The 12,837-nt window shown below is 43.6% G+C and overlaps 2 long non-coding RNA genes across 2 annotated transcripts; both read left to right on the top strand.

Annotated features, from left to right (window-relative positions):
• Positions 1–5,512: 5,512 nt before the first annotated feature.
• LOC311118884 lies at positions 5,513–8,403 on the top strand. The gene is made up of 8 exons (XR_014611876.1): positions 5,513–5,750; positions 6,728–6,816; positions 7,069–7,215; positions 7,336–7,481; positions 7,590–7,726; positions 7,851–7,944; positions 8,035–8,146; positions 8,235–8,403. It is a non-coding gene; the product is annotated as an uncharacterized lncRNA (long non-coding RNA).
• A 6-nt stretch (positions 8,404–8,409) lies between these two features.
• LOC311118883 lies at positions 8,410–11,303 on the top strand. The gene is made up of 4 exons (XR_014611875.1): positions 8,410–8,458; positions 8,550–8,721; positions 8,855–8,982; positions 9,109–11,303. It is a non-coding gene; the product is annotated as an uncharacterized lncRNA (long non-coding RNA).
• Positions 11,304–12,837: the final 1,534 nt, after the last annotated feature.

Raw genomic sequence — 12,837 nt, 5'->3', positions numbered from 1 at the left:
GTGTTTTTCTTCTGAGGGGACAGGACAACTTCACCGCATCAAAGGGACGATGGACGGGGCCATGTACCGTCAAATCTTGGGTGAGAACCTCCTTCCCTCAGCCAGGGCATTGACAATGGGTCGTGGATGGGTATTCCAGCATGACAATGACCCAAAACACACGGCCAAGGCAACAAAGGAGTGGCTCAAGAAGAAGCACATTAAGGTCCTGGAGTGGCCTAGCCAGTCTACAGACCTTAATCCCATAGAAAATCTGTGGAGGGAGCTGAAGGTTCGAGTTGCCAAACGTCAGCCTCGAAACCTTAATGACTTGGAGAAGATCTGCAAAGAGGAGTGGAACAAAATCCCTCCTGAGATGTGTGCAAACCTGGTGGCCAACTACATGAAATGTCTGACCTCTGTGATTGCCAACAAGGGTTTTGCCACCAAGTACTAACTCATGTTTTGCAGAGGGTTAAAATACTTATTTCCCTCGTTAAAATGCAAATCAATTTATAATATTTTTGACATGCGTTTTTCTGGATTTTGTTGTTGTTATTCTGTCTCTCACTGTTCAAATAAACCTACCATTAAAATTATAGACTGGTCATGTCTTTGTCAGTGGGCAAACATATAAAATCAGCAGGGGATCAAATACTTTTTTCCCTCACTGTACATGATTCCATATGTGTTATTTCATATTTTGATGTCTTCACTATTATTCTACAATGTAGAAAATAGTAAAAATAAAGAGAAACCATGAAATTAGTAGGTGTGTCCAAACCTTTGATTGGTACTGTATATATTCCGGACTTCCGGAGATATTGCTCGTTCTGTTATTTCTTAATTTATTTTTCTTCTTGTGATTTGTATGTATTGTTTTGTATTGGTCCAAAGTTGTGGCAAAATGGCTTAAGGACAACAAAGTCAAGGTATTGGAGTGGCCATCACAAAGCCCTGACCTCAATCCTATAGAAAATGTGTGGGTAGAACTGAAAAAGCGTGTGCGAGCAAGGAGGCCTACAAACCTGACTCAGTTACACCAGCTCTGTTCACCCAACTTATTGTGGGAAGCTTGTGGAAGGCTATTCGAAACGTTTGACCCAAGTTAAACAATTTAAAGGCAATGCTACCAAATACTAATTGAGTGTATGTAAACTTCTGACCCACTAGGAACGTGATGAAAAAAATAAAAGCTGAAATAAATGAAACACCTGATTGACCCTAAGAATATGACAATTATATTTTCCCTTAAAGATTTTAAGCAATTAACATAATGCATGCAATAATTTTATTTTAATTTCAGTATCTAAATAAAGAGGTAGGCATATCAGTTCCAGCTAAAACTTGGATTGGAATCTGTGCCTTGCACAGCAATAGAGCTCTGCACGCAGGCAGCCTGCTTTGGGCCCGGCTGGACGAGGGGGCTAAAGGGGGCGTAGCCCCCTCAGATCAAACTTTAGCCCCCTCAGTTTTTTTATGTCCCTATATAAAAATAGCAAAAAAGTTTAAATGATTGAGTGACAGGTTGGTGCAAAAGAAATCTAGCTAGCTGTTAAAAGCGTTAGTGTTGTTAGCCTTAGCCTATTTAGCTAGCTCGAATCAACTAATTTGCAGATATTGGCTTCACCAAAGTACCAAACAAAGGAGAAGCAGAGTGATGAGCAGCAGCAGCAGCATCAAACCACCGAGGCCACCGCCAAGCCCAACAGCGATGATGCTGCCGAGCCCCAGCTAGCTCCGTGTGCAGAGCCTACCCACCCTTCCACAAGCGCTGCCAGGATAATGGTTCCACAGCTGCCTCCACCTCCGAATGTTCCTGATTATCTTGGAACATAGGAGCCAGCCCAGGTTAGCCTAGAATCCTACCCTAGCTGCAGATTCTATATCGTGGAGCTCCGCCCCATAGGGGAGCTCTGCTCCTATTGGTTTACCCACTGCCCTAAGGCAGCATCAGCCTGAGACAAAATTATGCACACACCTGCAGCCAATAGGAGTACAGGTGTCCCTATAAGAGGGGATGCCTCCCCTCAATCAGCCTCCCTTTATCTTCAGCGACTGGACTAGACTGAAGAAGCCAAGAAGAGACGAAGAAAAGAAGAGAAGACTCAGGACGAGAACGCCGTCGAATTTCCAGTCATCGACGTCGTCCTAAAATGAGCACACCAGGAGATTTTCCACCCCCAAAAGCTCTTTTCAGAGCTCAATGCAGATGCTCCTCCATGGCGGCCGGCGACTCCCACGACTTATGTTTCGTGTGTCTAGGGTCCCAGCATGCCAAAGAGGGCGTCTGCAATCCCCCTAACTGCGCCTCCTGCGCCCTCCTTTCTAAAAAGGAGAGGAAGCAGCGTTGGGCGTTTTTTAGGAAGGATATCCCCCTAGAGGACGTGCTGTCGATACTAGCCTCTGCTTCAGAGGCGTCATCAGACGGCGCAGACTCAGGGGATGATGGGTACTATGAGGAGGAGGCTGACATTCCAATGGAACAGTCAGACCCCGTCCCTCATACATTCAAGCTCCCCTTTCCTTTGGTTAGAGAGAGGGCTTGTAGTTCCTATAGTGATGACGACACGGGCTCTGAGAAGTCAGAAGCCCTGTCCTTCACCGCAGCGTCTCTGAGAACGGACTTTCCGGGTCTCATTGAGAGAGCTGCTAGACGGCTGGAAATACCGCTGCCCCCTATTCCCTCCGCACCAGAGGTTGACTTAATGGAGGGCGGCCCCTATTCCAGGCCAAGAAGAGCGGCAGAGCCTTTAGCTCCTGCCATGCTTTCATTGGCGAAATACGTCGAGGGCTCATGGGAGGCACCTTTAGCGGCGCGTTCGCCGGCTAAAACGTACCTCCCATTCACTAGAGTGGAGGGAAGGTTCCAGGGCCAAGCTAAGGGAATCCCCAGGTTAGAGAGCGCCATGGCGGCGTATCTCGTACCGGGTTCGAGTCCCTGGCCCTCTTCCAAGAAAGCCACGTTGCCATCTCAGAAGGACCGTCTCACAGCACAGCTGTTAGAGAAGTCCTTCAATTTGGGAGCCCAAGCTGTAGCAGCAGCTAACAACATTGCCCTCTTGGCAGCCGCTCTGTCCCGTTTAACCACGGGTAAGACAGAGCTGGAGCCAGAGGAGGTGGAGGAGGCGTCTAGAATTTCTGGCGCCATCCTACACCTACCACAGGCATCGGCCGTCTGCTTGGGGAGGTCCATGGCCACCTCGGTGGTCGCGGGGCGACACCTCTGGTTGTCACTGACAACCATGAAGGAAGCAGACAGAACGTCCCTGTTGAACGCCCCCCTCTCTGACGTCGGGCTCTTTGGAGTCGCCGTCAAAGAGGCGACTGAGAGGTTTTCCAAACTGGACGAGGAAAAGAAGCAGCTGGCCAGACACCTGCCACTGGCAGGGAGGTTAGGCCCTGCACCGTCTCGTAAACCATCCACTTCCACCCCCCAGAGTAGACAGGGATCTACAGCGAGGCGGCGTATCCGGCGTCAGTCGGCGGCCACAGGAGGCAGGAGAGCGGGCCCAGCCCCCCCAGCAGCCACGGTGGCCCCATTGCAGCCGGCGAGGGAGGTGGTGAGAGCGCCGACCTGGGCCCCTAAGGGAGGCCACAAGAGGAGGTGCACATGACGGGACGCGGGGGAGCGAATGGAGGACACGCCATCCTTGAACGTGACCACTGTTCCCCCCCACCCTTCGGTTGAAGGGATGGGTGATGATGTAAATGCTTTTGTTGATGTGTTTAATAAAGAGTTGGCTTCACCTGACTTTGTCAAAAAAGAGCCCCTTTTCCATAATACGTCCGAGAGCGTTCAAATCTCACCCTCTCTCCCTTACCACTCTAAGCGCCGTTCAGCCCACCAAGGGTGCGTTGCTGAACAGGCATTCAAAGTAGGTTCACATAACACTTCAGGTATAAGAAGTGCTTCACATAGCAGACGGCAGTCTCTGTCAGACTCTGACATGATGACACAGTCGCTATTTGGGGATGGCGCACTATCACAGACTAAGGTCTCTGTTAGTACGACCCAGACCCATGCTGTGTTCAAGAAGGGCCCGATTACCACGGTCACGAAGGTGCCCAGTGTATCGGCGCCCCCACCTTTTTCTGAACGCGCCAAGGCTCACCACACTGAGTGTAGTTCAGCCCACCAGAGGTGCAGAGCTGAACGCACACAGGAGGTGAAAGGAGGAATAATACCTAGACGCCGTCTTTGTTTATCTCAAAGAGACCTCACATTACAGACTCCAAGGAGTACTGTACTGTAGTGAGTGCCTCTCATAGCAGGCTGCAGTCTCAGTCAGGAGACATGATGACGCAGCCGCTATTTGGGGATGGCGCACTATCGCAGACTAAGGTCTCGGTTAGTGCGATTCAGACCCATGCTGCGTTCACGGAGGGCCCGATTACCACGGTCACGAAGGTGCCCAGTGTATCGGCGCCCCCACTTCTTTCTGAACGCGCTAATACTCACCACACTGAGTGTAGTTCAGCCCACCAGAGGTGCAGAGCTGAACGCACACAGGAGGTGAAAGGAGGAAAGATACCAAGACACCGTTTTGGTTTATCTCAAAGAGACCTCACATTACAGACCCCAAGGAGTACTGTAGTGAGTGTCTCTCATGGCAGGCTGCAGTCTCAGTCAGGAGACATGATGACGCAGCCGCCATTTGGGGATGGCGCACTATCGCAGACTAAGGTCTCGGTTAGTGCGATTCAGACCCATGCTGCGTTCACGGAGGGCCCGATTACCACGGTCACGAAGGTGCCCAGTGTATCGGCGCCCCCACTTTCCTTTGAACGCACTAATACTCACCACACTGAGCGTGACTCAACCCACCAGAGGTGCAGAGTTGAACACACACAGAAGGTGAAGGGTAAGACGTTATCAAGGCGCCGCCTTGTGTTACCTCATAGAGACCTCATATTACAGACTTCGAGGAGTATTGTAGTGAGTGGCTCTAATAGCGGTTTGCAGTCACCTACGATGACGCAATCGCTTGCTGGGGATGGTGCCCTGTCACAGGCTGTGGCCTCGGTCAGTGCAATTCAGACCCACGCTGCGTTCACGGAGGGCAGGAATACGACGGTTACGGGTTTAACTGACGTTTCTGCCCCCCCTTTTGGTTCAGAACGCACTAATGTTTCCTCTCCCTTTCTTGGGAGGCCCGCCTTGGGCTGTTCCACCACCTCAGTGCTGGAGAACAGTGGCGGCAAGGGCCATAGAGGAATACAGGTCCTTCCTACTGAATGTACCTCAGCTTCGCGCTCGGCCGCTTTCTCTGTATTGCTGGCAGTGGCAGCGAAGCTGCACCCTCTCACGCTGGCTACAACAGACGTTGCAGAAGGGTTATGCTCACCAATTCCACCGGACCCCACCCCCATTCAGGGGAGTGGTGGAGACGGTGATGAAAACGCCCGAAAAAGTGGCCGCTCTGGTCTCAGAGATTACGGAACTTTTGGCGAAGGAGGCAGTCACAGTGGTTCCCCAGGAGCAAAGGAACAAGGGGCTATTTTCGCCCTACTTCCTACACAGTAAAAAATGGGGTGTTAATATTTCAGAGTAAAGTTATTTTAACCCAGATAGAGTATTTTCAACATTTTTGAGAGTAAAGTTGCTCTATCAGTGGAGTTAAAAGTGAGTGTAAAAATCTGCAGATACGCAGTGACAATTTCAACTCTACAGCAGTGATGAATACCCGCCACTCTGCTTTGCTGAAGTTTGGCACGTACGTTGGTGGAGGAAGATTGCGAAGGAGTAGCTAGGCCACAGATATTGCTAGGTAAGTTACATCCCCGTTTTTTCAACACCAAACCGGTATTTTTTAACTTTACATAATTTTAGAGTTGTGCTGATGTCAAGGTCATATTTTAAGTTACGAGTTCCATGCGGCGGTCCCCCTTGCAGTGAGCTCGTCATCAGCCAGCTAAATTAGCTTGTAAGTTCAGATGGTTGACAGTAATAACTGTTATATGATATACCCATGGAATATGTTTGATATTTTTGTGAATGGCTTGCTGTTTCATATGGCTAAAAATAGGTAACGTTAACTTAGCTAATCAGTTCGTTTGAAGGACACCACCGTTTGGCATGAGCGCAGATTGTGCTTGTCATGCGGTTAGCTAGCTTGCAATCAGTATCGGTAACTGTCTTTCTTTGTGTTGCAATATTTTCACGAATGAAGGTTGTCAGAATGGTAAATACGTAAAATAACGTTCGCTAACAACAAAACATTTATACAGATAGTATTGTTAGCTAACGTTATTGTATAGCTTCCCAGGCTTCCTTACACTAACGTTAACTGTTTTTTATAAAGCTATATATAACGGTAATGTTAGCATGCTTCTGATAGTTAGCCAGCTAATGTTGGTGTTATAAAACGATAACTTAGATCACTGATTTGCATGATGGGTTTGTTTAACATTGCTTAACCATTTTAATGGTTAGCTACTGTTCGAACTAAAATGGCTAATGAGCTAGCTAACTTTGACACATAGCTAGTTATTTGGTAGCTAATGGGACAATGTGCCTCTAAACTTGAACTAGCCTACACCCATTTGCTGCAGAAAATGGCAGCTTAACGTTATATTCAACCAGCACAACTTTGTCTACTTCAGCCTTTGTAATTGCAGTGTAACGTCTAAGTAATGCATAGTGCATTGCGTAGCTAGTACTACTGAGATAAATGGATAGTTAGCTAACGCTTAGTTGAACCAGCACTAAATGATGATTTTGAATATATATTTTCTTTGTTAACAGAGGCAAAATGCTGTTGCGTGTTCAGCTCGGGGAAGAGCAGAAATACGTCAAGCTGTCTGAGCTGACATTCAATGCTTTCTTGAAAGAAGGTAGGTATAATAGGTTAAAGCAATACATATCACCCTAATGACAAAATAATACAGCATTAAGCTAGTATCTTATGATATCTATTTAGGTCTATAGTAATTTCTGCTGTGCTTTATATTTTCAGTAACATAAAATCAGGTGCAGATCCTTGTCTTTCATCATTTTGTGAACACATGAGGCAACCTTAAGTATGAACTTGGATTCTTGTGAGAAGGGAATGCATGTTTTTCTTTTTTTTCTTCTTTTTTTAACAGTGTGTCTAAAATTCAACATACCAGAAAGCAGAAAGCCAGACATTAAGGTGTATGACCAGTCTGACACAGAAGTTGACTCAGATGTTTTTGAAGAATTAGTAAAGGAGTCACCTGGAACTTTCAGAATCATGCTGGGCAATGGACTTGGTATTCATTCATTCAATTAGTTTTTTAGTTTAAAGGCCAGAATGAGAACCTTTATTGTCTTAAAAATAACAGTTTATTGTAATATGTTTCTATGTTTTGCACAAATTTCATAATGAACAGATACCTCTCATTCATCATCATGCTCGGGTACATCTGATGACACCATCATTCTGAATTTCACTGTGTGTGACGATGTTGAAGAAGTAGCGGCTGGCGAAGGAAGCCAGCCTAAAAGGCCATGCCACATAAACTATGAGGCAAAAGCAGTAAGTGGTGAACATTGCTGTTAAGTCCAATCTGAATGTTGTTTCATCATGTGACAGCATTACATATTGTTTTACAATTACGGAAAGCACATTTCTTTCCACCTATAGCTGATTGAAAAAATCCTAACATCAAAGCCTGGTGGTGAACGCATTATGCAAGAGTATGGAAAAACCAAATCTCTGACAGATGCCACCAGAAGACAGATGATCAACATACTTGCTGCTGAGATGACAGAAACACATGGGTAAGCATTAAGCATATAGATGGGCTGTAAAGAAACATTGTTATTATTTTCCGGTTATTAATTATGTAAAATGTGTTGTGCAATATCAATTCAGTGTGATGTTAACTTTGAATTCATATGCTAGGACATCCCCCCCCAAAAGTGTCAGAGTGATGTATGCACAGGGGATAGTAGCTTTGTTTCCCTATCTAGAAGACCCATACTCACAACATGGATATGTAAGTAAATGGGTTATTGCAACATTATGCACATATTCACTCTATGAAATGGGAATAGTACTCCTTTATAATTTATTTATAATAATATAGGATCATTACTACGATCCGGAGAGTGGTTCCGGATACCTTGCATGGCGATTGAAGACCATACAAAGAAAAACAGCAGAGGAAAGAGGTGCCTCAGTCAGCAAATCTCCTAAAGGTATGTTTTCTGATCAGTGACATGTAATTATAATGGTGACCTGTGAATTGTACAGAAAGGATTTCTTAACACTGTATTTTGTCTTAAGTTGGTGGGCCAGGCCGTGATCGTCAGCCCTTCACCTATGACAGAGAGCCATCTGATGAGGATGTGGAAGCAGCTATTGCTGTTTTGAGACACTCTGCTGATGAAAACACTGTCCGTGAGAAGATGAAAATGACCTTCATATATCGGCAAGCAATGGTCAACGATGAAGCCAAATCATCAGATGTCTTCTCGGTCTTCCCAAGATTTCTGGACACACCAGGACTGGTATGACAACTTAATTCACTGCATCACCAAAAATATCCAATGAAGAATAAGGTAACACTCATTATTTCTGTCTTTGTGTGTTACATTGCAGATAGAACAAGATTTCAGACTTCTGTTTGGTGAGGCCACAGCCAACAAATTCTTGGAGAAGTGGCCAACCACTTTCAAAGCAAAAGTACTAAAGGAAAGCCATGGACTTGTATCCACCACAGAACTCTTGGATTTGATGCGCAATGCTGAGTCAGCTGCTGAAGTTGAGAATGGTATGAATGAACTGTTTTACTTTTTATGTGGATAATGTAGGTGTGCATTATATGTCCATAATGGTGCAAGTTGTGAATAAGAATGTTATGCTACGGCACAATGTTAACCAGGTTTTTATTTACTTATTTGTAGGCTGGGACAGTGACATGTCTGCCATCTTGCTGCTGCTACATTTGCTACCACCATCTGCACAAGGTAGAAAGAGGCCGGGAAAGATGTCTGCATATCAAGCTGTAGATCAGCTCATCAGATTTCAAAAGGTATGCTTAACAGTTGTTTAAAATATATATTCCATCATCTCAATCTTGTGCACAGTTTGAGGTGATCTTATCTATTGTCAGAGGTTAGTCACCAAAACAATTCTGTTGAATGTGTTTTTTTTGTAGGTTGGAACCAGTGTGTAGCAGCATCTTGACAACATCACCCAAAGCAGTCAGCCCTACCTTCTCGCCCAGGGATCCACACAGAGCAGCATTCACTCCTACTTCATTGTGGTTGACAAGCATGCTCTTCCATGCAAGGCAACAGGTTCAGTAGGAGCTTTTGACGAAGTCTTTAAAGCCCATTACGTATTTGGTACGTCATACAGTTCTTCCTTGAGCAGCTTTTTCACTTTTGTGCAAACAACCATCTATAACATCGACATGGGGGAAACAAAGGAGACTCCTAGAGTTGCTGAGTTGCGAGCAAGAATGGTGCGTTAGTTGAGATAAAACTATGAAGTGTTTTCTTTGCAAAAGTGACCATGGAAGTCCAAACAACCTTGTTAAGCACCTTAAGATAATTCATGGGCTATGTACAGGCAGGACTCTTTTTCTGAAATGTGGTCAAGAAGGATGCTCACGTTCTTTTGGTAGCTTTTCTGGTTTTAGAAAACATCTTAACAAGTGCCACGGAGAAAGTTTAGTAGATTCTATAGAAGATGATCTTTCAGACCCTCAAAGTACCGTCAACACCAGTAATATTTCTCATGTTGAAGTGTCGACTGAATGTTTAGAGGCTGAGTCAGAGTTATCTTCGCCATACATTGTAAATAGTTGTGCAGCTGTTATTTCTGATCTAAAGGCAGCAGGTGTTGGTCAAAGTACAGTAAATACTGTAGTGATTTCCATGGAAGAGATTGTTCAAGATATTCATCAGCATGCTAAAGAAACAGTGATAAAGCATGTATTTAGTAATGAAAGAGAAACAGAAATGTGCAAGAAAGTTGAGGCGTGTTTTGAGGGGTTAGAGAATCCTTTCACAGTTCTAAATTCGGAATACAAGCGATCAAAATTTATGACTGCCAAGTGGGAAATAGTAGAACCAGTTGAATGTGTGATTGGTTCAAGATTTGACACAAGACTAAATAAAAAGACTGGAACATATGATCAGGTAGTAGTTCAAGATAAATTCATGTATATTCCAATTTTATCTACACTGCAGTCAATATTTAAAAGTCAGTATTTTGCAGAAATGTTGCAAAGCTCAGCTACCAGCAACTCTAGACTGAGAGATATTTGTGATGGATCTTTTTTTAAAAGTCACCCCCTGTTCTCAACTGAGAAGCAGACAATACAGGTCCAGATGTTCTATGATGATTTTGAGGTCGCCAACCCATTGGGTTCCAAGCGAGGTATTCATAAATTGGGTGGAGTATATTTTACTTTAAGAAACTTCTCTCCAAAATGGAATTCTTTTTTGGCTAACATACACCTGTGCGCCTTATTTCATACTCAAGATGTTAAACGATATGGTTTTAGTGAAATTTTTGCTCCCATTGTTCGAGACATTAAAGTGTTAGAGAGCGATGGTATTGAGATTCCATTATACAGTGGTTATGTACGTGGCACTGTAGTACAGGTAACAGGTGATAATTTGGGTTTGCATAGTTTGTTTGGTCTGGTGGAGTCTTTCAGTGCAAGGTACTGTTGCAGGTTCTGTTTAGCAGAAAAGGAGGACTTTCAAACAGAATTCTCTGAAGATTCTTCCAAAATAGTTTTACGCACCAAAGATATGCATACTGCTCACTGTCAAGAAATGGCTTGTAATCCATCCCTTCCGTATGTTTTTGGTGTGAAAAGGTCATGCATATTAAATTCATTGAGGTATTTTCACACAACTGAGAACTTCTCAGTTGATGTGATGCATGATGTGTTAGAAGGGGTTGGCCAGTACGAATTGAAGTTATTATTTCTGTATTTGAATGAAAAACATGTTACATCAGGAGAAATACATTCAAGAATACAAAGTTTTGATTATGGTTTCACAGAGAGAAATAACAGGCCTGTGACTGTTAATTTAAGTGAAGGATCTAATGATCTGGGACTGAATGCAATTCAGTCCTGGTGCTTACTTAGGAATGTTCCTCTTATCTTTGGAGATTTGGTAACTTCTACTGACCAACACTGGGGCCTGCTTCTTTTATTATTGCAAATAATTAACATTATATTCTCGCCCATGTTATCTCAAGGTCTATGTGTATATTTAAAACATTTGATTGTTGATCACCATACACTGTTTAAGAAGTTGTATCCTCAGAAAAAACTTTTACCAAAGCACCATTTTCTTATCCACTATCCCCGCTGCATCCAGAAAATAGGGCCTGTACTTCATAGTTGGTGTATGAGGTATGAAGGCAAACATAATTTTTTCAAAAAACAGCTTAAATCGTTTAAAAATATTACCAAAACGCTGGCAAAAAAGCATCAGAATCATATGGCATATAGTTGGCGAAGATCAACAACTTTTAGTCGGTTAGATATTGGTCCAGGAAAAATGGTGGCTTTAAATATGGTAAAAGGAGGTTCTGAAATTGCTTTGGCAATGCAAGTGCCCAGTAGCATTCAGGTTATGAAGGTTAATTGGGCTAAACATAATGGGTATGTTTATCGCCCACACTTGGTTATCTGTGGCGAAGTTGACTCTGAAGTGCCCTTGTTTTATCAGATTGAGTCAGTTCTGATAATGTGTGAAAAACTGTTACTACTCACAGTGCCTTTAGTTACAGTAACTTTTCAAGAACATTTCCATGCATATGAGGTGATCAGATCAAAGCATGATTTAGTTTTTTTTCATGTCGACAACCTGCACTACCCTAGACCTTTTGACATACAAAGGTCATATGGAGGAAATGACACAGCTCTCCTTGTTGTGCCATATTGCTTTCTCTGGTGAACATTTTTATGATGTTATACTTCTGTCATAGACAAGGCAATGGGTGTACAATGTAAATTCACGGACATTGAAATTATACTTTTTTTTTTTTCAATAAATGTGGGTGCTCTCATCTTGTATTATTGTGCTTTGTTTTATTTGATAGTATTGATATTTCTATAATTCAGTAACACTACATCATATGATTTAAATTTAAAAAAAAAAAAAACACTGTAGAGAAATGAAAAGTAAATATCATTACACTTTAAAGTGTCATTTTTTAAAGTAAAATTGTAGTTGACTTAACTCTATACAGTGTAATCATATTACTCTCAACAGTGTGATTAAACTACAGTGTTAAATATTTTGACACATTTCATTGTTATTTTTTACACAATATGGAGTAGAATTAACTCTAAAAGTTTTACACTGACCAAAGAGTACATTTTACACTGATTTTGAGTGGGACCAAATGTTATCTGAAACAGAGTTAAATTCAACTCGATAGGAGTTAAATTAACACTTCTGTTTTTACTGTGTAGTGCCAAAAAAGACGGGGGGAATGAGGCCAATATTGGATTTATGCATTCTCAACGAGAGCGTAACCAAACGGCCCTTTCGAATGCTAACGACAAAACGTCTGCTGGAATGTGTCCAGAAAGGAGACTTTTGTACGAGCATAGACCTAAAGGACGCGTACTTTCATGTGCCGGTACAGCCGCGTCACAGGAAGTTTCTGCGATTCGCCTTTCAAGGGGTGGCGTACGAATACACGAGGATGCCATTCGGGTACGCCCTGGCACCTCGCACGTTTTCCAAGTGTGTGGAGGCGGCATTGGAACCGTTGCGTCGTCAGGGAATACGGCTACTAGCCTACCTAGACGACCTACTGGTTCTCGCCCCGTCAGCAGAGCTGGCGATCACTCACACAACACAGACAGTGATTCATCTCACACGTCTGGGGTTCGCTATGAATTGGA

The sequence above is a fragment of the Coregonus lavaretus genome (genome assembly GCF_964263955.1).
Source record: "Coregonus lavaretus genome assembly, contig: HAP1_SCAFFOLD_383, whole genome shotgun sequence".
NCBI classification, from domain to species: Eukaryota; Metazoa; Chordata; class Actinopteri; order Salmoniformes; family Salmonidae; genus Coregonus; species Coregonus lavaretus.
Note: the sequence above shows the minus strand (reverse complement) of the source record. Positions and strands in the feature narration are given on the sequence as shown.